Below are 26,710 nucleotides of genomic sequence, written 5' to 3'. Positions count from 1 at the left end.
CCCCGCAGGTCTAGTTTAGTAAACACCCTTGCTCCCCGAAGCCTATCGAAAAGCTCAGATATCAAGGGCAAAGGATACTTGTTCTTAAAGGTGATAGCGTTAAGACCCCTGTAGTCTATGCATGGACGTAGTTCCCCATTCTTCTTCTGCACGAAAAAGAACCCTGCCCCAGCAGGTGACACCGACTTCCTGATGAACCCTCTTGCCAGATTCTCTTGAATGTACTGAGACATTGCCTCCGTCTCCGGGAGAGATAATGGATAGACTCGACCCTGGGGAGGCTCAGCACCAGGCAAGAGATCAATAGGACAGTCATAGGGGCGATGGGGCGGAAGGGTCTCTGCCGCCTTTTTGGAGAACACGTCTGCTTAAGACCAATATTGCTTGGGGAGAGGGGATAGATCTGCGGGTACCTCTGTAGTAGCAACCTGATCGCACTCTTGGTGACACCTACCCCCACAAGATTCACCCCATCCCAGAATTCTGCCTGAGGACCACTCAATGTGAGGAGAGTGGTACCGTAGCCAAGGTATCCCCAACAGGACCTCATCAATTCCCTCAGGAATGATGAGCAGAGATATAATCTCCTGATGGGATGGCGACATGGACAGAGTAAAAGGGATGGTCTGATGTGTTATCTGTGAGGGCAGTGTCGACCCATTCACCACTCGTACCGTTACTGGTTGAGGTAGCATAACCAGGGGTATTGCATGACGTTGGGCGAAGGCAGAAGACATAAAATTGCCCTCCGCCCCAGAATCCACGCAGGGCTCTACCAAGTGGGAGGATGAGCCTAATGTTATTGTCCCCTTAAAGGACAATTTGGAGGCAAACGTCGCCGTGTCTAGTGTACCTCCACCTACTACCACTAGACGCTGACGTTTCCTCGTCCACTGGGAACATCTGGTGGCAAGATGTCCTGACTGCTGGCACACATGACAAACCTGGAGTGCACGAGCGGTCCGGGACTTAGATCCCGCTCGTGACACTACCATAGGCTCATGGGACTCAGGGGCCTGGACTGGAGATTCCAAAGGTTTGGCGAAGGTGGGAGCCAGCCGAAACCTCTGCCTACACTAGGCTCGCTCTAACCTCCGCTCATGAAAACGGAGGTCAATACGAGTGGATACTGTTATTAATTCGTCCAGTGTGGCGGGAATCTCCCTAGTGGCCAGAGCGTCCTTAACGTGGTCAGCCAGCCCCCTCCAAAATATAGGAATAAGGGCTTTATCCGACCACTCCAGCTCAGATGCTAGGGTGCGGAAGTGTACAGCAAAATGGCTGACCAAGGACAAGCACTGAGTCAATGCCAACAGTTGGAGCGCCGTATCATGGGTGACACGAGGTCCTAAAAAGACCTGTTTCAGAGTGCTCAGGAATAACAGAGCACTCTGCACCACATGATCACCACGCTCCCACAGCGGCGTAGCCCACTGCAACGCCCTGTCCGACAGGAGAGACACGATAAACCCCACCTTTGCCCGTTCTTTAGGGAAATGAGAGGCCAGAAGCTCAAGATGTATAGAGCACTGACTCACGAAACCCCTACAAGACTTACTGTCACCAGAAAATTTTTCTGGTAGCGGGAGGCGAGATAGAGTCAGAACAGGGGTGGCAGTGGACAAGGTAGCTGCAGCCACTCTAGCAGCCTGAACAGCGACAGCAGTGACATCCACAGCTGAGGTTGAACGCTCTAGAGCCGCCAACCTTCCCTCCAGCTGCTGGATATACCGCTGTAAACGCTGATCGTCCGCCATTTACTAGCCAGACCTTGGCGCTAGTATTATGTTAGGACTGGCGGAACGCACCAAGTACAAGATGAAATGGAACTAGGTGCATTCGCAGTCCGAGGTCCACCGTGCAGGTAAAAACCCTGCTGCTAGTAAGACGGACTATATGGCGGTACTACAAGTATACTCGCACGGGTTAACTGCACCCTGCGTGAAGGAAGCGATCCTGTTGCGTCACAGGACCGCGGTACCGCACATAGAGCGCGAGCAATAAGACAGCGAACTCAACCCCAACAAGGATTGAAGTCCGATTAGACACTTGCTGGCACAACACCGCAACTGGGTGTGTAAGGAAACTAAATAATAATATAAAGGCACAAGAGTGCGTGCGGTGCCGCACAGACGGACGCCACTAACCACCCAGGCTTGGGTCAGGAAAGCGCAGAGGAAGCGCACGGCGCCGTACAGGCGGACACAGCAACTGGTAGCTGTAATGTGTGTTACGTGCTGTTGGATAAGTCGGGCGCTAGATAGCAAACATACACCTTCCGCGAACAGACATTCAATAGGGAGGGTATTTAAAGAGCGACTTTCACTCACAACACACACACATATTTACAAGACAATACTAGCGCATGGCCGTGCGGTCATACGCAGTTTATATAGCTGCAGCACAGGAAACCTCTACAGAAGTTTTGCCCTTTCAGAACCTGCCAAAAGGACCAATGGGATGTGCTGCAGTACCTGAGCATGTGACCCTCGATCTCCAACAGGAGATCTTGCCCTGGGCATGCTCAGTGTGTGCAAATAAGGACTTAGATCCAGAAACGTCCACTCGCCGCTGCCCAGCACTGGCTTCAATGGCAGAAGCAGGAAAAGCAGCAGTAACTCTTCGCACAGAGTCAGACTGAGCGAGACGCTGGGAACGACGTCCCTGCTGAGCAGACTCCACTGCGGCTGGAGGAGAATGGGAGACCGCAGCGGAGACGGATCGAGATTTCCCCTGTGCAGCAGAGGAAACTCGACTCCTAACATCAGCCTTCACATTCTTAGAGCCCGGAAGGTACGAAACCACAAAATCAAAACAGGAGAAAAATAACGACCATCGAGCCTGTCTCGGATTCAACCGTTTGGCAGACTCAAGATAAGTCAAATTCTTGTGATCTGTCACCACCACCACGCGATGCTTGGCTCCTTCAAGCCAATGACGCCACTCCTCGAATGCCCACTTCATGGCCAACAATTCACGATTGCCAACATCATAGTGACGCTCAGCAGGCGAAAACTTTCTAGAAAAGAAAGCACATGGCTTCATCACCGAGCCATCAGAACTTCTCTGTGACAAAACAGCCCCTGCTCCAATCTCAGAAGCATCAACCTCAACCTGAAACGGAAGCAAAACATCTGTCTGGCACAACACAGGGGCAGAAGAAAAACGGCGCTTCAACTCCTGAAAAGCCTCTACAGCCGCAGAAGACCAATTGACTACATCAGCACCCTTCTTGGTCAAATCAGTCAACGGTTTAGCAACAGTAGAAAAATTAGCGATGAAGCGCCGATAAAAATTAGCAAAGCCCAGGAACTTTTGCAGGTTCTTCACAGATGTCGGCTGAGTCCAATCGTAAATGGCCTGGACTTTAACAGGGTCCATCTCAATCGTAGAAGGGGAAAAAATGAACCCCAAAAATGAAACCTTCTGAACGCCAAAGAGACACTTTGACCCCTTCACAAACAAGGAATTCGCACGAAGGACCTGGAACACCATTCTGACCTGCTTCACATGAGACTCCCAATCATCCGAAAAGACCAAAATATCATCCCAATACACAATCAGGAATTTATCCAGGTACTCTCGGAAGATGTCATGCATAAAGGACTGAAATACTGATGGAGCATTGGAAAGCCCGAATGGCATAACCAGGTACTCAAAATGGCCCTCGGGCGTATTAAATGCTGTTTTTCATTCATCGCCTTGTTTAATACGCACAAGGTTATACGCCCCTCGAAGATCTATCTTGGTGAACCAACTAGCCCCTTTAATACGAGCAAACAAATCAGACAGCAACGGCAAAGGATACTGAAATTTGACTGTAATTTTATTAAGAAGGCGGTAATCAATACAAGGTCTCAAAGAACCATCCTTCTTGGCCACAAAAAAGAACCCTGCTCCTAACGGTGATGACGACGGGCAAATATGGCCTTTCTCCAAGGATTCCTTTATATAACTCCGCATAGCGGCGTGTTCTGGCACAGATAAATTGAACAATCGGCCCTTAGGAAACTTACTACCAGGAATCAAATTAATTGCACAATCGCAATCCCTATGAGGAGGTAGGGCACTGGCTTTGGGCTCATCAAATACATCCCGATAATCCGACAAAAACTCTGGAACTTCAGAAGGAGTGGAAGACGAAATAGACAAAAATGGAACATCACCATGTACCCTCTGGCAACCCCAGCTGGACACAGACATAGATTTCCAGTCCAATACTGGATTATGAACCTGTAGCCATGGCAACCCCAAAACGACCACATCATGCAGATTATGCAACACCAGAAAGCGGATATCCTCCTGATGTGCAGGAGCCATGCACATGGTCAATTGGGTCCAATACTGAGGCTTATTCTTGGCCAAAGGCGTAGCATCAATTCCTCTCAATGGAATAGGATACTGCAAGGGCTCCAAGAAAAAACCACAGCGCCTAGCATACTCCAAGTCCATCAAATTCAGGGCAGCGCCTGAATCCACAAATGCCATAACAGAATAGGATGACAAAGAGCAAATCAGAGTAACAGACAATAGAAATTTAGACTGTACCGTACCAATGGTGGCAGACCTAGCGAACCGCTTAGTGCGCTTAGGACAATCGGAGATAGCATGAGTGGAATCACCACAGTAAAAACATAGCCCATTCCGACGTCTGTGTTCTTGCCGTTCAGCTCTGGTCAAAGTCCTATCACATTGCATAGGCTCAGGCCCATGCTCAGATAGTACCGTCAAATGGTGCACAGCTTTACGCTCACGCAAGCATCGATCGATCTGAATGGCCAAGGACATAGACTCATTCAGACCAGCAGGCATGGGAAACCCCACCATGACATCCTTAAGGGCTTCAGAGAGACCCTTTCTGAAGATTGCTGCCAGGGCACATTCATTCCACTGAGTGAGCACAGACCACTTTCTAAACTTCTGACAATATATCTCCGCTTCATCCTGACCCTGACACAGAGCCAGCAAGATTTTCTCTGCCTGATCCACTGAATTAGGTTCGTCATAAAGCAATCCAAGCGCCAGGAAAAACGCATCAACATCACGCAATGCCGGATCTCCTGGCGCAAGGGAAAATGCCCAGTCTTGAGGGTCACCACGTAACAAAGAAATAATGATCTTTACTTGTTGAACAGGGTCACCTGAGGAGCGAGGTTTCAAGGCAAGAAACAATTTACAATTATTTTTGAAATTCAAGAACTTAGATCTATCACCAAAAAACAAATCAGGAATTGGAATCCTAGGCTCTGACATCGGATTCTGAACCACAAAATCTTGAATGTTTTGTATCCTTGTAGTGAGATTATCCATCCAAAAGGACAGACCTTGTGTTAGGAATCGAGTTTCCTCTGCTGCACAGGGGGAATCTCGATCCGTCTCCGCTGCGGTCTCCCATTCTCCTCCAGCTGCAGTGGAGTCTGCTCAGCAGGGACGTCGCTCCCAGTGTCTTGCTCGCTCTCACTCTGGAAAGAGAGTTACTGCTGCTTCTTCTGCTCCTGCCATTAAAGTCAGTGCTGGTCAGCGGCGAGCGGACTTCCCTGGGACTAAGTCCTTGTTTGCGCACACTGAGCATGCCCAGAGCAAGATCTCCCTTTGGAGATCGAGGGTCATGTGCTCTGGCTCTGCAGCGCATTCCATTGGTCCTCTTGGCAGGCCCTGGAAGGGCAAAGTTTCTGTGGCCACTTCCTGTCCTGCAATTATATAAACTGCGCATGACCGCACGGCCATGCGCTAGTGTACAATTGAATACGTGTGTTTGTTGTGAGTGCAAGTCGTTCATTAAATACCCCTACCCTATTGTATGACTGTTTGCGTATGGAGTATGGCTGCTATCTAGCGCCCGACAAATCACTCAATGTGTCACACACGTATCAGCGTCTATTGCTGTGACCGCCAGTGCGGCGCCACGCGCCAGTAGTGCGCTTCCTGACCCACGTCTGGGTGCTTAGTGGTGTCTGCCAGCACGGCACAGTTCGCACTTCGGTGCTCTAATTATAAGAGTTGCCTAACACACCCTGTTGCGGTGTTGTGTCAGCAAGTGGTCTAATCGGACTTCAATCCTAGTTGGGGTTAAGTTCGCTGACTGCTTGCTCGCCTTCTATGTGCGGTACCGCGATCCTGTGACGCAACAGGATCGCTTCCTTCACGTTGGGTGAAGTTTAACCCATGCGAGTATACTTATGAGTACCGCCATATAGTCCATCATTACTCAGCAGCAGGTTCCATCTCTGCACGGTGGACCCCGGGCTACGAACGCACCGTACACTATCAGTCTTATTATTTGGTGCGTTCCGCTAGCCCTAACACCTTGAATGTCCATGTTTACACCAGTGTCCTGAACCACCCAGGGGTAAAGGGGAAAATAGAGACAAAACACACTGCAAAGAAAAAAATATGGTCTCAGAACTTCTCTTATCCCTCTATTGAGATGCATTAGTACTTTGGGCCACCTGTACTGTTATGACCTGGTGGTTAGGACAATAATGGACCTGGTGGTTAAGAGCACACGGAATGACCTGATAGTTACTGATAATAAGGACGAGCTCTGGGACGTGGGAACTCTGCTGACCGCAATCCCTAAACCTATCAAACACACTAGAAATAGCCGTGGATTGCGCCTAACGCTCCCTATGCAACTCGGCACAGCCTAAGAAACCAGCTAGCCCTGAAGAAAGAAAAATAAAGCCTACCTTGCCTCAGAGAAATTCCCCAAAGGAAAAGGCAGCCCCCCACATATAATGACTGTGAGTAAAGATGAAAATACAAACACAGAGATGAAATAGATTTAGCAAAGTGAGGCCCGACTTACTGAACAGACCGAGGATAGGAAAGGTTACTTTGCGGTCAGCACAAAAACCTACAAAAAGACCATGCAGAGGGCGCAAAAAGACCCTCCGCACCGACTCACGGTGCGGAGGCGCTCCCTCTGCATCCCAGAGCTTCCAGCAAGCAAGACAACAAATTAAATAGCAGGCTGGACAGAAAAATAGCAAACCAAAGAAATACAAGCTGGAACTTAGCTTCTGATGGGAAGACAGGTCACAAGAACGATCCAGGAGTGAACTAGACCAATACTGGAACATTGACAGGTGGCATGGAGCAAAGATCTAAGTGGAGTTAAATAGAGCAGTAGCTAACGAAACAACCTCGTCACCTGTGAAACTCAGAAACACCCACCAGAGGAAGTCCATGGACAGAACCAGCCGAAGTACCATTCATGACCACAGGAGGGAGCCCGACAACCGAATTCACAACAGATAACCCCTGGAACATCAATTTAACATCACAATTCTCCCAGACGGATATTGAGTTTTTGGACATAAGATTGCAAGTGAGGGACTCCAGAATACTGACGACTTTATATCGGAAGCCCACGGCCACGAACAGTTTGCTGCATTTTGAGAGCTTCCACCTTCTGCACCTTAAAACAGGTATTCCAAAGCGTCAATTTTATAGGGTCAGGAGGAATTGCAGTGAACATGGAGATTTCACTACACAGTCCTAATCATTAGTGCGCAGCCACCGATCCATTATGGAAGAATTGAATACTCTGGAGTCTCCAGTTCTTCCATAGGCCCCAATATCTACAATTATAAACCTGTATGAGCTGTTGACCAGGGCCAACAGCACTACAGAAAAAACTTTATAATTATAATATTGGGACCCAGAGTTTGGCGACTTACAAACACGGATGTGATTCCCATCCAGTGATCCTATGCAGTTTGGAAACTGGCACGTATCCTCAAAGCCACGGGCTGTCCGCAGCCAATCTTTGTTGGGCTCAGGCATTACAGAATTATGCAGGCGAGACCATATTTCTTTATGAGTAGAATGGAGATGGTGGATTTCCCATCAAAAACTCCAGATGAAGTGTCACATAGGAGAGACCAGTGGATAGGAATCTACAAAAAATAAGAAAAAATTAAAATGTGAAAATGACATATCCATGCATCATATTAACAGTTTCAGACATCAAAAAAGTAATGGACATAGCAAACTAAGCCCTGCCTAAACAAGCGGCAACACACTTCAATGCATAAGGAAAAGATCCAAATTACAAACAGCAGGGAACGGAAAAGGCAAAATGTGATTAAGCAATTTAGCTATACAAAATGCTTAAAAAAATACAAAAGGAAAGGAACATTGTATTTAATAAAAGGCAAATAGAGGATGAATACATACCGTAATGTAAGTAAAAGGCGCTACTCTGCGGAAATACATATACGCATCTTGGTGTCCTTGAAGGTGATACCAGGGCGCACAGTCTCCAGAAAAATGCCAAATGTAGGCACGCTCATCCGATAATACTGGTAGCCTTCACGGCAGAGTGGCAAAGAAAAAGCCATATCTGAGACTGGCTAATTAAAGGAACAGATTAATATGGACAGAGGAAGATTGGAAAAAAAGTGTTATGGATAGACAAATCCAAGTTTGAGGTGTTTGGATCACGCAGAAGAACATTTGTGAGTTGCAAACAACTGAAAAGATGCTGGAAGAGTGCCTGACGCCATCTGTCAAGCATGGTGGAGGTAATGTGATGGTCTCAGGTTGCTTTGGTGCTGGTAAAGTGGGAGACTTGTACAAGATAAAAGGGAATTTGAATAAAGAAGGCTATCTCTCCATTTTGCCACCCCATGCCATACCCTGTGGACAGCGCTTGATTGGAGCCAATTTCATCCTACAACAGGACAAAGCAACCTCCAAATTATGCAAGAACTATTTAGGGAAGCATCAGGCAGCTGGCATTCTATCTGTAATGGAGTGGCCAGCACAGTCACCAGATCTCAACCCCATTGAGCTGTTGTGGGAGCAGCTTGACCGTATGGTACACAAAAAGTGCCCATCAAGCCAAGCCAACTTGTGGGAGGGATTCTGGAAGCATGGGGTGAAATTTCTCCAGATTATCTCTGCATATTAACTGCTAGAATGCCAAAGGTCTGCAATGCTGTAATTGCTGTAAAGGGAGCATTGTTTGACGAAAGCAAAGTTTGAAGGAGAAAATTATTATTTCAAATCAAAATCTTTTTTTCGAACCTTGTCAATGTCTGGACTAGATTTTAAATTCATTTGGCAACTCATTTGATTAATAAAAGTATGAGTTTTCATGGAAAACACAAAGTTGTCTGGGTGACCCTAAACTTTTGAACAGTAGTGTATGTATGTGAACTAATTACAGGTGTACTTTAGCTAACCTAGGTCAGATTGGATGGGATAATGGTACAAATTTAAATAGAGATATGAATGGAGAATCCATTCCAACAATATGCCAGAAGGGAAGGAATGCCTCTTAATATTTATTTGCTTGCCATATTTTCATTATTCGTTATTTAGGTGACCACTTTGACTGATTATCAGGTGATAATTTCTTTGTGTAATAATATTTTTGAAAAGTATGTCCTATTTCTGTTTATGCACATTGTTTAATAATTAATAATATTAATACTAATAAATACAGAATGTGCAGACAAGTATTTACTTGTATCTATACTTTTCTTTGTCTGGTCCTTTATTGACAAGTTACCATTCTAGGACAACAATTCAATCATGTACTATGTGGGCTTAGCTCTAGTAGATGCAAGGACCAGAGTTGATTTTCTGCTCTTCCACGAATATAGATGTCAGCTTTTTTCATTATGTTCCGTAGACATTGATAAGCACAATGGATGCTTTATGATACATTTAAATAGAGTATCCATCTTCACCACAATAGGAATTGACACTTGCACTGTGTAATGTGTATAGGCAATGCAACACACAGCACAAAGAAACATAAAATAATAGCAGAACATGAGTTTTAAGGTCCATAATGTCTACTCCTTCTTAAAGAACTATGAACACTCAGGCCTTTCCTTTGTCCATTTTTACCAGATCTTCACAATATTAATTAGCAGTTTTTAATATTTTACTCTGTGCATAATTATGTATTAAAGGGATTGGCCAATGAAAATGCAGAATGTGTGATAGCTTGCTGATTGGTTGGTGTTTCACAGCTGATACCCACACAGGCAGATAGGAAATTTTGTATCACCAACAAGGAACTTTTATCTCTATTATAACATTTCCTGACAAGTTGGATGCCCATCTGCTTGTCTGGAAAAAGCAGAGTGCAGCACTCAGTAGCCTTAAAAAATGGAACAATGGTTGAGTATGCACACTGCCACTCTGTTCTAAAGTGAATAAAAGTTATCCGTTCTTCTAATCGGTGGGGGTCTGAGAGGATTGCCCCCCATGATTAAGAGGTTATCATTAGAGTTGAATGAGCACTAAAATGCTCAGGTGCTCAGCAATTCCTAATACTCACATGCTCATTTCGAGTAACAAGTATAATGGGAGTCATTGGGAAAGCCAAGTTTTTTTTCCAGCAGATTCTACAAAGAGATCTGGGGGCAGTGAAAGTGTTCAAATGGATTGGAAAAGTGCTGAATGGAAGGAGATCAGCATGGGGGTGACCCCTGGAAGCATCTCTGACTCCCAGATCGATGCTAAGAATAATGGGGGTCACACTTTACTATACTTTAATGAGTGACAATAAAACATTCCACAACCGACAAAAAATTGCATTTTATAGGAATTTTTTTTTAAGAAACATGTTTTCTTGTATAATGACTTATATAGATAAGTATAACACATCAACATGGTAGTCAGAAAAATCTCTAGATCTTAATAAATATACTCAATATACAAAAGGATGTATATACCATGTAAACTACAAAAGAGGATTTGTAGAGCCTATCATCAAATACTACATGAACAGCGATACAACAGATGATCAGAAGGCCAAGTATAGCTAATAAAATCACAATTTTTATTGAAAGTTATCTTAAAACCATATACAACCAAGGTGTACACAGAGAGACGAACTACTACAAAAATCACAATCACCCATAGACACGCGCAGCCACGGGTAATAGAGTATATATAGAACTATCTGTTATATCTTGGGAAACAGCTAATACTCTAAATCAATAATGTGCACAATCATCCCCATAATAGGGCACTCCACACACATCCCCCTATAATGGGCAGGACATATGTCCCAAAGGATATGCAACCTATATGGGAAAACTCTATCACATCTCCCAGGCATAGACACATCCACCATGCATAATATAAATCATACCCGGCCAGAGGGCCACATAATATAAACAACCATGTAAACAAATTACCTTGGTAGGGTAGTGGGGGATGTAACTCTGATACCCGCAGCCGCGCGCGCGGGTATCAGAGTTACATCCCCCACTACCCTACCAAGGTAATTTGTTTACATGGTTGTTTATATTATGTGGCCCTCTGGCCGGGTATGATTTATATTATGCATGGTGGATGTGTCTATGCCTGGGAGATGTGATAGAGTTTTCCCATATAGGTTGCATATCCTTTGGGACATATGTCCTGCCCATTATAGGGGGATGTGTGTGGAGTGCCCTATTATGGGGATGATTGTGCACATTATTGATTTAGAGTATTAGCTGTTTCCCAAGATATAACAGATAGTTCTATATATACTCTATTACCCGTGGCTGCGCGTGTCTATGGGTGATTGTGATTTTTGTAGTAGTTCGTCTCTCTGTGTACACCTTGGTTGTATATGGTTTTAAGATAACTTTCAATAAAAATTGTGATTTTATTAGCTATACTTGGCCTTCTGATCATCTGTTGTATCGCTGTTCATGTTGTATAATGACTTGTATAGTAGGCAAAATGTAAAAATATATAATGTTAAGGACTGGCGGAACGCACCAAGTGTAAGATGATATGGAACTAGGTGCGTTCGCAGTCCGAGGTCCACCGTGCAGGTAAAAACCCTGCTGTTAGTAAAGACGAACTATATGGCGGTACTATAAGAATACACACACATGGGTTAACTCCACCCTGTGTGAAGGAAGCGACCCTGTTGCGTCACAGGACCGCAATACCGCACATAGAGCGCTAGCAAGGAGTCTCTAATCTCAAACCCGAGACTGAGGATTTGAGTTCAGAAGATCCCATGCGCTCGACACCGCAACTGGGGTGTCAGAGAAACATAAATAATAATATATAAGGCACGAGAGTGCGTGCGGTGCCGCACTGACGGACGCCACTAACCACCCAGGCTTGGGTAAGGAAAGCACAGAGAAAGCGCACGGCGCCGTACTGGCGGACACAGCAACTGGACGCTGTGATGTGTGTTACCCCTTCAGTAAACACCGTAAGAAAAAAAAAAAAACGAGGCAAAAAACAACGCTTTATTATCGTACCGCCGAACCAAAAGTGGAATAACACGCGATCAAAAAGACGGATATAAATAACCATGGTACCGCTGAAAGCGTCATCTTGTCCCGCAGAAAACGAGCCACCATACAGCAACATCAGCAAAAAAATAAAAAAGTTATAGTCCTCAGAATAAAGCGATGCAAAAATAATTATTTTTTCTATAAAATAGTTTTTATCGTATAAAAGCGCCAAAACATAAAAAAATGATATAAATGAGGTGTCGCTGTAATCGTACTGACCCGAAGAATAAAACTGATTTATCAATTTTACCAAACGCGGAACGGTATAAACGCCTCCCCCAAAAGAAATTCATGAATAGCTGGTTTTTAGTCATTCTGCCTCACAAAAATCGGAATAAAAAGCGATCAAAAAATGTCACTTGCCCGAAAATGTTACCAATAAAAACGTCAACTCGTCCCGCAAAAATGAGACCTCACATGACTCTGTGGACTCAAATATGGAAAAATTATAGCTCTCAAAATGTGGTAACGCAAAAAATATTTTTTGCAATAAAAAGCGTCTTTCAGTGTGTGACGGCTGCCAATCATAAAAATCCGCTAAAAAACCCGCTATAAAAGTAAATCAAACCCCCCTTCATCACCCCCTTAGTTAGGGAAAAATTAAAAAAATGTATTTATTTCCATTTTCCCATTAGGGTTAGGGCTAGGGTTAGGGCTAGGGTTAGGGTTAGGGCTAGGGCTAGGGTTAGGGCTAGGGTTAGGGCTAGGGTTAGGGTTAGGGCTAGGGTTAGGGTTGGGGCTAGGGTTGGGGCTAGGGCTAGGGTTAGGGCTAGGGTTGGGGCTAGGGTTAGGGTTAAGGCTACAGTTAGGGTTGGGGCTAAAGTTAGGGTTAGGGTTTGGATTACATTTGCGGTTGGGATTAGGATTAGGGGTGTGTCTGGGTTAGAGGTGTAGTTAGGGTTACCATTGGGATTAGGGTTAGGGGTGTGTTTGGATTAGGGTTTCAGTAATAATTGGGGGGTTTCCACTGTTTAGACACATCAGGGGCTCTCCAAACGCGACATGGCGACCGATCTCAATTCCATCCAATTCTGCATTGAAAAAGTAAAACAGTGCTCCTTCCCTTCCGAGCTCTCCCGTGTGCCCAAACAGGAGTTTACATATGGGGTGTCAGCGTACTCAGGACAAATTGGACAACAACTTTTGGGGTCCAATTTCTCCTGTTACCCTTGGGAAAATACAAAACTGGGGGCTAAAAAATAATTTTTGTGGGAAAAAAAGAGATTTTTTATTTTCACGGCTCTGCGTTATAAACTGTAGTGAAACACTTGGGAGCTCAAAGTTCTCACAACACATCTAGATAAGTTCGTGGGGGGTCTAGTTTCCAATATGGGGTCACTTGTGGGGGGTTTCTACTGTTTAGGTATATTAGGGGCTCTGCAAACGCAATGTGACGCCTGCAGACCATTCCATCTAAGTCTGCATTCCAAATGGCGCTCCTTCCCTTCCGAGCCCTCCCATGCGCCCAAACGCTGGTTCCCCCCCACATATGGGGTATCAACGCACTCAGGACAAATTGGACAACAACTTTTGGGGTCCAATTTCTCCTTTTACCCTCGAGAAAATACAAAACTGGGGGCTAAAAATTATTTTTGTGGGAAAAATTTTTTGTTTTATTTTTACGGCTCTGCATTATAAACTTCTGTGAAGCACTTGGTGGGTCAAAGTGCTCACCACACCTCTAGATAAGTTCCTTAGGGGGTCTACTTTCCAAAATGGTGTCACTTGTGGGGGGTTTCAATGTTTAGGCACATCAGTGGCTCTCCAAACGCAACATGGCGTCCCATCTCAATTCCTGTCAATTTTGCATTGAAAGGTCAAACGGCGCTCCTTCCCTTCCGAGCTCTCCCATGCACCCAAACAGTGGTTTACCCCCACATATGTGGTATCAGAGTACTCAGGACAAATTGTGCAACAACTTTTGTGGTCCAATTTCTTCTCTTACCATTGGGAAAATAAAAAATTGGGGGCGAAAATATAATTTTTGTGAAAAAAAAAGATTTTTTATTTTTACGGTTCTGCATTATAAACTTCTGTGAAGCACTTGGTTGGTCAAAGTGCTCACCACACCTCTAGATAAGTTCCTTAGGGGGTCTACTTTCCAAAATGGTGTCACTTGTGGGGGGTTTCAATGTTTAGGCACATCAGTGGCTCTCCAAACGCAACATGGCGTCCCATCTCAATTCCAGTCAATTTTGCATTGAAAAGTCAAATGGCGCTCCTTCCCTTCCGAGCTCTGCCATGCGCCCAAACTGTGGGTAACCCCCACATATGGAGTATCAGCGTACTCAGGACAAATTGTACAACAACGTTTGGGGTCCATTTTCTCCTGTTACCCTTGGTAAAATAAAACAAATTGGAGCTGAAGTTAATTTTTTGTGAAAAAAAGTTAAATGTTAATTTTTATTTAAACATTCCAAAAATTCCTGTGAAGCACCTGAAGGGTTAATAAACTTCTTGAATGTGGTTTTGAGAACCTTGAGGGGTGTAGTTTTTAGAATGGTGTCACACTTGGGTATTTTCTATCAAATAGACCCCTCAAAATGACTTCAAATGAGATGTGGTCCCTAAAATAAAATGGTGTTGTAAAAATGAGAAATTGCTGGTCAACTTTTAACCCTTATAACTCCCTCACAAAAAAAATTTTGGTTCCAAAATTGTGCTGATGTAAAGTAGACATGTGGGAAATGTTACTTATTAAGTATTTTGTGTGACACATCTCTGTGATTTAATTACATAAAAATTCAAAGTTGGAAAATTGCAAAATTTTCAAAATTTTCGCCAAATTTTCGTTTTTTTCACAAATAAACGCAGGTAATATCAAAGATATTTTACCACTATCATGAAGTACAATATGTCACGAGAAAACAGTGTCAGAATCACCGGGATCCATTGAAGCATTCCAGAGTTATAACCTCATAAAGGGACAGTGGTCAGAATTGGCCCGGTCCATAACGTGCAAACCACTCTTGGGGGTAAAGGGGTTAAGGAGAAAAGGAGTTTGACCAGTGGAATCGGCTACGGCGTTGTTCAAGGCAAATTCCGCCCAAGGTAGCAAAGATGCCCAGTCATCCTGCCTAGCAGAGACGAAATGTCGCAAATATGTCACCAGAGTCTGGTTGGTTCTCTCCACCAACCCATTCGTCTCGGGATGGTATGCAGAGGAGAGGTTTAACTCTATGCTGAGTAAACGGCAGAGCTCTCTCCAAAACCGAGATGCGAACGTGGGACCCCGATCGCTGACAATCTTATCAGGCATACCATGCAATCGGAAAACGTGCTTAATGAACAACACCGCCAAGGCCCGTGCTGAGGGTAACCGAGGAAGCGGCACCAAATGCACCATCTTAGAGAAATGGTCGGTGACAACCCAAATAATGGAGCAGCCACGCGACTTGGGTAAGGCCACCACAAAGTCCATCCCGACCATCTCCCAGGGCCTGTCTGCCACCGGTAGAGGGTAAAGCAACCCAGCAGGCCGTTGCCGAGGAGACCGATTCTGGGCGCAAGAAACGCACACCTGAATATAGTCCCTGACATCTCGGGCCATATGCGGCCACCAGTATGTTCTCGCCAAAAGCTCAGATGTCCTCTTGGTCCCAAAATGCCCACTCACTCTGGAGGAGTGAGCCCAAGAGAGAACCTCCGGTCGCAAGTTAGCTGGTACGAAAGTCTTGCCCGGGGGCACAGACTCTAGCGAAACCGGAGCTACAGTTCTCAGGCTCTCAGAAGGGACAATAAGCCGAGGCTCCTCCTCCTCCGATGACACTACGGAGTGGGAGAGAGCGTCAGCACGAACGTTCTTCTCCCCAGAGAGGAAATGGAGAGTAAAATGGAACCGGGAGAAGAACAGGGACCATCTAGCCTGGCGAGAATTGAGCCGCTGGGCCGTTTGTAGATATACCAAGTTCTTGTGGTCAGTGAAGACTTGGAAGGGAAAGCGAGCTCCCTCCAAGAGATGTCTCCACTCTGAAAAAGCCAACTTCATGGCTAGCAACTCCCTGTCCCCGATGGAATAATTCCTCTCCACTGGTGTGAAGGTCTTGGAGAAGAAGAAGCAAGGATGCTTCCTACCTTGAGCATCCTTTTGGAAAAGGACTGCTCCAGCACCAACGGATGAGGCATCCACCTCCAAGATAAATGGTTTATCAACATCGGGGCGATGTAGGATGGGAGCGCTAGCGAAGTGTGACTTGATCGAGAGAAAGGCTTTGGAGACCTCCTCTGACCACAACTTGGGATTTGCTCCCTTCTTGGTGAGGGCAACCAAGGGAGCTACCAAAGTTGAGAAGTGTGGAATGAGCTGGCGATAGTAATTAATGAACCCCATGAAGCGCTGCACCGCTTTAAGAGAATGGGGTTCCTGCCAGTCCATTACAGCCTGTAGCTTGGCAGGATCCATAGCCAAACCCTGGATAGAGATGATATAACCAAGGAAAGGCAAGGACTCCTGCTCAAACACACACTTCTCCAACTTGGCGTAGAGGGAGTTTGCCCGTAAGAGGTCGAAGACTTTGCGAACATCTCTCCGATGGGAGTCAATATCTGGAGAGAAGATGAGAATATCATCCAGATAGACTACGACCGAGGTGGTGAGCATATCCCGGAAGGTGTCGTTCACAAAGTCTTGGAAAACAGCTGGGGCATTACAGAGCCCGAAGGGCATCACCAGATATTCATAGTGCCCATCTCTGGTGTTAAAAGCCGTCTTCCATTCATCCCACTCACGGATGTGAATCAGGTTGTAAGCACCCCGCAGATCTAACTTTGTAAATACCCTCGCTCCCCGTAGCCTATCAAACAGCTCAGATATCAGGGGTAATGGGTACTTGTTCTTAACGGTGATGGCGTTAAGACCCCTGTAGTCTATGCATGGACGTAAGTCTCCAGTCTTCTTCTGTACGAAGAAGAACCCAGCCCCTGCCGGTGACACTGACTTCCTAATGAATCCTCTTGCCAGATTCTCTTGGATGTACTGAGACATTGCCTCCGTCTCCGGGAGAGATAACGGATAGACTCGACCCCGGGGAGGCTCAGCACCAGGCAAGAGGTCAATAGGACAGTCATAGGGGCGGTGAGGCGGAAGGGTCTCCGCAGCTCTTTTGGAGAACACGTCTGCATAGGGCCAATAGTGCATTGGAGAGAGGAAAGATCTGCGGGTACCTGTGTAGTAGCAACCTGAACGCACTCCCTCTGGCATCTACCCTCGCAGGATTTACTCCATCCCAAAATTCTCCCAGAGGACCACTCAATATGAGGAGAATGGTAGCGAAGCCATGGTATCCCCAACAGGACCTCATCAATTCCCTCAGGAATGACTAATAGGGAGATTATCTCCTGATGTGATGGAGACACAGAAAGCATGAAAGGAATGGTTTGGTGGGTAATCTGTGAGGGTAGTGTTGACTAGTGTTGAGCATTCCGATACCGCAAGTATCGGGTATCGGCCGATACTTGCGGTATCGGAATTCCGATACCGAGATCCGATATTTTTGTGATATCGGGTATCGGTATCGAATCAATAGGGATGTGTAAAATAAAGAATTAAAATAAAAAATATTGATATGCTCACCTCTCCGGCGGCCCCTGGACTTCACACTGCTAACCGGGAGGCTTCTTTGTTTAAAAAGCGCGCCTTTCGGACCTGTGAATGACGTCCCGGCTTCTGATTGGTCGCGTGCCGCCCATGTGACCGGCACGCGACCAATCAGAGGCCGCGACGTCATTCGCAGGTCCTCAATTCCTAGAATTAGCAGTTTTGTGAATGAGAATGAGATTGGCCGCGTGCCGCCCATGTGACCCTGGGCATGCTCAGTGTGTGTAAATAAGGACTTAGTCCCAGAGAAGCCTGCTCGCCGCAGATCAGTGCAGGGTACCATAGGAAAGCCAGAAAAGGCAGTAGTGACCCTATGCACAGAATCAGCTTCAGCGAGACGCTGGGAGCAGACCCCACTGCGGCCGATGCAGAATGGGAGACCGCAGCGAACACGGATCGAGATTCCCCCTGTGCAGCAGAGGAAACTCGACTCCTAACATATAAGTTATATTTAAGTATAACCTAAATTGATTTTTTTAAATTAAATAACAGGAAATTTCAAAGTAATTTATGATGGAAGCAAGAACTGCCAAAAATAATGGACTCTTATACAGGTCCTTCTCAAAAAATTAGCATATAGTGTTAAATTTCATTATTTACCATAATGTAATGATTACAATTAAACTTTCATATATTATAGATTCATTATCCACCAACTGAAATTTGTCAGGTCTTTTATTGTTTTAATACTGATGATTTTGGCATACAACTCCTGATAACCCAAAAAACCTGTCTCAATAAATTAGCATATCAAGAAAAGGTTCTCTAAACGACCTATTACCCTAATCTTCTGAATCAACTAATTAACTCTAAACACATGCAAAAGATACCTGAGGCTTATATAAACTCCCTGCCGGGTTCATTACTCAAAACCCCCATCATGGGTAAGACTAGCGACCTGACAGATGTCAAGAAGGCCATCATTGACACCCTCAAGCAAGAGGGTAAGACCCAGAAAGAAATTTCTCAACAAATAGGCTGTTCCCAGAGTGCTGTATCAAGGCACCTCAATGGTAAGTCTGTTGGAAGGAAACAATGTGGCAGAAAACGCTGTACAACGAGAAGAGGAGACCGGACCCTGAGGAAGATTGTGGAGAAGGACCGATTCCAGACCTTGGGGAACCTGAGGAAGCAGTGGACTGAGTCTGGTGTGGAAACATCCAGAGCCACCGTGCATAGGCGTGTGCAGGAAATGGGCTACAGGTGCCGCATTCCCCAGGTAAAGCCACTTTTGAACCATAAACAGCGGCAGAAGCGCCTGACCTGGGCTACAGAGAAGCAGCACTGGACTGTTGCTAAGTGGTCCCAAGTACTTTTTTCTGATGAAAGCAAATTTTGCATGTCATTCGGAAATCAAGGTGCCAGAGTCTGGAGGAAGACTGGGGAGAAGGAAATGCCAAAATGCCTGAAGTCCAGTGTCAAGTACCCACAGTCAGTGATGGTGTGGGGTGCCATGTCAGCTGCTGGTGTTGGTCCACTGTGTTTCATCAAGGGCAGGGTCAATGCTTTATGGTGATGAAGATTTCATTTTTTCAGCACGACCTGGCACCTGCTCACAGTGCCAAAACCACTGGTAAATGGTTTACGGACCATGGTATTACTGTGCTCAATTGGCCTGCCAACTCTCCTGACCTGAACCCCATAGAGAATCTGTGGGATATTGTGAAGAGAAAGTTGAGAGACGCAAGACCCAACACTCTGGTTGAGCTTAAGGCCGCTATTGAAGCATCCTGGGCCTCCATAACATCTCAGCAGTGTCACAGGCTGATTGCCTCCATGCCACGCCGCATTGAAGCAGTAATTTCTGCCAAAGGATTCCCGACCAAGTATTGAGTGCATAACTGAACATTATTATTTGATGGTTTTTTTGTTTGTTATTAAAAAACACTTTTATTTGATTGGATGGGTGAAATATGCTAATTTATTGAGACAGGTTTTTTGGGTTATCAGGAGTTGTATGCCAAAATCATCAGTATTAAAACAATAAAAGACCTGACAAATTTCAGTTGGTGGATAATGAATCTATAATATATGAAAGTTTAATTGTAATCATTACATTTTGGTAAATAATGAAATTTAACACTATATGCTAATTTTTTGAGAAGGACCTGTACATCATGTATTAGAAGTATAAAGTAGGGCCTCATACACATTCTATTCAAATTGTCATGTATTGACACTCCTAGACTCATAAAAGCTATACACTTTTGAGGGTTATATACTAACAAAATGTACCCCAGACCATGGAATAGTCTATGGATGAGCAGCATAATACAGATATGGGTATGTGCAGATGTTGAGAAAAATTTCTGCACCAGTACAGCCTCTCTTGGCATTAAAAACGCAGCTGCAAAAGAAGCATTTTTGGTGCGTTTTTGCTGTGTTTTTGGTGCGTTTTTCCTGCGTTTTTGATTAATTGGAGTGAAGTCAATAGTAAAAAAAACGCAGGGTAAAAACATACAGAGAATTTAAATGCAGCATATCATTTTCTGCACCAATCTCCAAGTCAAAAATGCTCAGATGATGTAATGTCCTATGGATGAGAAAGAAAATACTGATACATTTTTGAACCAGGTTTTTAAGATTTTTATAGCAACTAAATGTACCCTATGGGTAAGCAATATGATACTAATAAATTGAACAAGTTTTTTGAGGGTTATATACCAGCAAAATGTACTCCAGACCACTGAATAGTCTATTCGTGGGCATTATATTACCAATATTTTTGAACCATGTTTTGGGGGCTTTTCTAGCAGTGAAATATAACCAGACTATATAATGGCCCTCCCATTAGCCCCCAAACTGTATAACTGTATAATTGCCCCTCATGAAGGGAGGTAAGAACATTTCTAAAACAATCCACAGCGAGGAGATTGGAACAAAACAAAATCCTCTAAACTGCATGCTCGCAAACGAAAAAGAAAATCCAGCTCACCATAGTAACAGTTCAACTCGGAGTACGGAAAAGCTGTGTCAAGGCGTGGGGAATCCAAAAAGCAAAAAAAGAATATCCAGCTCAACGAGACAGTGAAAAGTAAAAACTTGGTACTTTATTCACTTCATGTAGAAGCAGAGGATAAAAACATCAGCACAATAAGGATAAGAACACTATCTATCACAGAAATATATCCCAGGTGTCACAACATTTTATTAATTTTCATCAATCCAATCTTGATTCCCTCAAAGTCTATGCAATTGAAAAAACACATAGACCCTTCAGAGGAGGGGACACTGAAGTGACCCTGAGAAACAGAGAAACATGGTGGATATTCAAATTGGGAACCAGAACACCTAATGCCCACCTAATGGTCTCAATAAGAGAAAAGACATCATGCTTTTTTATTAGTTACATCACTTCTTACATTTACCTTATCCCCTTGAATGTCTTCTCTATATTGGCACATCATGTGTTCTCGTGCTGGCCCGATCATGTATGACGTTGCACTGCCCAGCATACACGACTACCCAGTTTTGTTTTTTTTTTGTTTTTTTCATAGGTTATCGCTCTTGGGATGTACTCCAATAAATAAATATTTAGTAGCGCTACAGTCTGCAGGTTTTTCACCCTTCTCATGTAACTATTTGTCCATTGCTCCTGCAGGGTATCTGAGTTATTGTATGTATACATCGGAGCCTGCGAACTCTTTAGTTAGAAGACTATCCTATTGTATTGCATTGTCTTATTCGTTATGTCACTCTTATGCTTACGTCATGTTTATAGGTATATACTTTTTATAGTCATTTAGTTTCTCTGTTCACCAACCATATCATATTTGTGTTTGCATATATGCTTTTCAGATTTGTGTTTGTATATTATTTTTACAGGTTTTGGACTAGTTAATTATTTCGAGAAATTTGTTAGTTTAAAAAAATATATATATATTTTTTTTTTTTTTTTTTTTACCCTTTTCTCTTGTGATGGCATCTCCTAACACTGACTAAGGTGACATGCATGCTGATCATCCAATGAAGTCTTCCTCTTCGGATTCTGCTCAAGTTCTGCTTTTTTCCATCTCAAGAAAAATTTACCATCATGCAGTTTGCGTATTTATGCATTTTGGACATTTGTCGTTGCATAAGATCATTATTGTTACATTATTTAGTGACAAGATTTGTTGTGTTCCATATATTCTTGTATTATGTTCAGTTAAAGTACATATGTGTTTCTTTTTTTCTATTTCTGCCTATTCCGTGAACTTTTTGTTTCATGTGGCCAATTGCTGGTTCACATTTACCACCAGGTGTTTTCATTCTCAGTGGATTACTTTTCCACCTGACCATTGCACCGGTGTGTTCAATGGATTCTTACATAAAAAGCACGGAACAGGCTAGACACTAGATATCATGATTAAGGGTGCTTTGCCACCTGAAACGCGTAGATAGATAGTGTTCTTATCCTTATTGTGCTGATGTTTTTATCCTCTGCTTCTACATGAAGTGAATAAAGTACCAAGTTTTTACTTTTCACTGTCTCGTTGAGCTGGATATTCTTTTTTTGCTTTATGCTCGCAAACGCCAGAAGCCTGACAAACAAGATGGAAGAACTAGAAGCAGAAATATCTACAGGTAACTTTGACATAGTGGGAATAACCGAGACATGGTTAGATGAAAGCTATGACTGGGCAGTTAACTTACAGGGTTACAGTCTGTTTAGAAAGGATCGTAAAAATCGGAGAGGAGGAGGGGTTTGTCTCTTTGTAAAGTCTTGTCTAAAGTCCACTTTAACCCCTTAGTGACAGAGCCAATTTGGTACTTAATGACCAGGCCAATTTTTGCAATTCTGACCACTGTCACTTTATGAGGTTATAACTCTGGAACGCTTCAACGGATCCCGCTGATTCTGAGATTGTTTTTTTGTGACATATTGTACTTCATGTTAGTGGTAACATTTCTTCGATATTACTTGCGATTATTTATGAAAAAAACGGAAATATGGCGAAAATTTTTAAAATTTTGCAATTTTCAAACTTTGTATTTTTATGCCCTTAAATCAGAGAGATATGTCACGAAAAATAGTTAATAAATAACATTTCCCACATGTCTAATTTACATCAGCACAATTTTGGAAACAAAATTTTTTTTTTGTTAATAAGGGTTAAAAGTTGACCAGCAACTTCTCATTTTTACAACACCATTTTTTTTTAGGGACCACATCACATTTGAAGTCATTTTGAGGGGTCTATATGATAGAAAATAATGAAGTGTGACACCATTCTAAAAACTACACCCCTCAAGGTTCTCAAAACCACATTCAAGAAGTTTATTAACCCTTTACGTGCTTCACAGGAACTGAAACAATGTGGAAGGAAAAAATGAACATTTAACTTTCTTTTGCAAACATCTTAATTGAGAACCATTTTTTTTATTTTCACAAGTGTAAAAACAGAAATGTAACCATAAATTTTGTTATGCAATTTCTCCTGAATACGCCAATACCCCATATGTGGGGGTATACCACTGTTTGGGCGCACCGCAGAGCTTGGAAGTGAAGGAGTGCCGTTTGACTTTTTCAATGCAGAATTGGCTGGAATTGAGATCGGACGCCATGTCACGTTTAGAGAGCCCCTGATGTGCCTAAACAGTGGAAACTCCCCACAAGTGACACCATTTTGGAAACTAGACCCCTTAAGGAACTTATCTAGATGTGTGGTGAGCACTTTGAACCCCCAAGTGCTTCACAGAAGTTTATAACGTAGAGCCGTGAAAATAAAAAATCGCTTTTGTTTCCACAAAAATGATCTTTTCGCCCACAAATTCTTATTTCACAAGGGTAACAGGAGAAATTAGACCACAAAAGTTGTTGTGCGATTTCTCCTGAATACGTCGATACCCCATATGCGAGGGTAAACCACTGTTTGGGCGCACCGCAGAGCTTGGAAGTGAAGGAGCGCCGTTTTACTTTTTCAATGTAGAATTGGCTGGAATTGAGATTGGACGCCATGTCGCGTTTGGAGAGCCTCTGATGTGCCTAAACAGTGGAAACCCCTCACAAGTGACACCATTTTGGAAACTAGACCCCTTAAGGAACATATCTAGATGTGTGGTGAGCACTTTGAACCCCCATGTGCTTCACAGAAGTTTATAATGTAGAGCCGTGAAAAAAAAATCGCATTTTTTCTACAAAAATGATCTTTTTGCCCACAAATTTTTATTTTCACAAGGGTAACAGGAGAAATTAGACCACTAAAGTTGTTGTGCAATTTCTCCTGAGTACGTCGATACCCAATATGTGGGGGTAAACCACTGTTTGGGCGCACCGCAGAACTTGGAAGAGAAAGAGTGCCGTTTTACTTTTTCAATGTAGAATTGGCTGGAATTGAGATCGGACGCCATGTCGCGTTTGGAGAGCCCCTGATGTGCCTAAACAGTAGAAATCCCCCACAAGTGACCCCATTTTGGAAACTAGACCCCCCATGGAACTTATCTAGATGTGTGGTGAGAACCTTGAATGCCCAAGTGCTTCACAGAAGTTTATAATGCAGAGCCGTGAAAATAAAAAATATTTTTTTTTTCCACAAAAAAGATTTTTTAGCCCCCAAGTTTTTATTTTCACAAGGGTAACAAGAGAAATTGGACCCCAAAAGTTGTTGTTCAATTTGTCCTGAGTATGCTGGTATCCCATATGTGGGGGTAAACCACTGTTTGGGCGCACGGCAGAGCTCGGAAGGAAGGAGCGCCGTTTTGGAATGCAGACTTTGATAGAATGGTCTGCGGGTATTATGTTGCGTTTGCAGAGCCCCTGATGTACCTAACCAGTAGAAACCCTCCACAAGTGACCCCATTTTGGAAACCAGACCCCCCAAGGAACTTATCTAGATGTGTGGTGAGAACTTTGAATGCCCAAGTGCTTCACAGAAGTTTAGAATGCAGAGTCGTGAAAATAAAAAATATTTTTTTTTCCACAAAAAAGATATTGTAGCCCCCAAGTTTTTATTTTCACAAGGGTAACAGGAGAAATTGGACTGCAATAGTTATTGTCCAATTTATCCCGAGTACGCTGATGCGCCATATGTGGGGGTAAACCACTGTTTGGGCGCACGGCAGAGCTCAGAAGGGAAGGAGCGCCTTTTTGGAATGCAGACTTTGATAGAATGGTCTGTGGGCATTATGTTGCGATTGCAGAGCCCCTGATGTACCTAAACTGTAGTAACCCCCCACAAGTGACCCCATTTTGGAAACTAGACCCCCCAAGGAACTTATCTAGATGTGTGGTGAGAACTTTGAATGCCCAAGTGCTTCACAGAAGTTTAGAATGCAGAGTCGTGAAAATAAAAAATATTTTTTTTTCCACAAAAAAGATATTGTAGCCCCCAAGTTTTTATTTTCACAAGGGTAACAGGAGAAATTGGACTGCAATAGTTATTGTCCAATTTATCCCGAGTACGCTGATGCACCATATGTGGGGGTAAACCACTGTTTGGGCGCACGGCAGAGCTCGGAAGGGAAGGAGCGCCTTTTTGGAATGCAGACTTTGATAGAATGGTCTGTGGGCATTATGTTGCGATTGCAGAGCCCCTGATGTACCTAAACTGTAGTAACCCCCCACAAGTGACCCCATTTTGGAAACTAGACCCCCCAAGGAACTTATCTAGATGTGTGGTGAGAACTTTGAATGCCCAAGTGCTTCACAGAAGTTTAGAATGCAGAGTCGTGAAAATAAAAAATATTTTTTTTTCCACAAAAAAGATATTGTAGCCCCCAAGTTTTTATTTTCACAAGGGTAACAAGAGAAATTGGACCCCAGAAGTTGTTGTCCAATTTATCCCGAGTACGCTGATGCCCCATATGTGGGGGTAACCCACTGTTTGGGCGCACGGCAGAGCTCAGAAGGGAGGGAGCACCATTTGACTTTTTGAGCGCAAAATTGGCTGTCGTGTTTGGAGACCCCCTGATGTACCTAAACAGTGGAAACCCCCCAATTCTAGCTCCAACCCTAACCCAAACACACCCCTAACCCTAATCCCAACCTGATCCATAATCCTAATCACTAACCCTAACCATAATCACAACCCTTACCTCAAAACAACCCTAATGTCAACCCTAACCATAACCCTAATCAAAACCCTAAATCCAACACACCCCTAATCCTAATCTCAACCCTAACCTCAAACCTAACCCTAATCCCAATACACCCCTAATCACAACCCTAACCTTAACCCTAATCCCAAACCTAACCCTAATCCCAAGTGTAACCCTAATGCCAACCCTAACCCTAATACCAACCCTAATCCAAACCCTAACCCTAATCCCAGCTCTAACCCTAACTTTAGCCCCAACCCTAGCCCTAACTTTAGCCCCAACCCTAACCCTAGCCCTAAGGCTACTTTCACACTTGCGTCGTTTGGCATTCCGTCGCAATCTGTCGTTTTGGACAAGAAACGGATCCTGCAAATGTGCCCGCAGGATGCGTTTTTTGCCCATAGACTTGTATTGCCGACGGATCGTGACGGATGGCCACACGTCGCGTCCGTCGTGCACTGGATCAGTTGTGTTTTGGCGGAGCGTCGGCACAAAAAAACGTTCAATGAAACATTTTTTTTGTACGTCGCATCCGCCATTTCTGACCGCGCATGCGTGGCCGTAACTCCGCCCCCTCCTCCCCAGGACATAGATTGGGCAGCGGATGCTTTGAAAAACTACAGCTGCTGCCCACGCTGTGCACAATTTTCACAACGTGCGTCGGTATGTCGGGCCGACGCATTGCGACTGCTCCGTACCGACGTAAGTGTGAAAGAAGCCTAACCCCAAATTTAGCCCCAACCCTAACCCTAAATTTAGCCCCAACCCTAACCCTAAATTTAGCCCCAACCCTAGCCCTAACCCTAGCCCTACCCCTACCCCT

The sequence above is a fragment of the Ranitomeya imitator genome, chromosome 4 (genome assembly GCF_032444005.1).
Source record: "Ranitomeya imitator isolate aRanImi1 chromosome 4, aRanImi1.pri, whole genome shotgun sequence".
Taxonomy (NCBI): domain Eukaryota; kingdom Metazoa; phylum Chordata; class Amphibia; order Anura; family Dendrobatidae; genus Ranitomeya; species Ranitomeya imitator.
The sequence above is the reverse complement of the archived record's forward strand: the minus strand, read 5'-3'. Positions refer to the sequence as shown.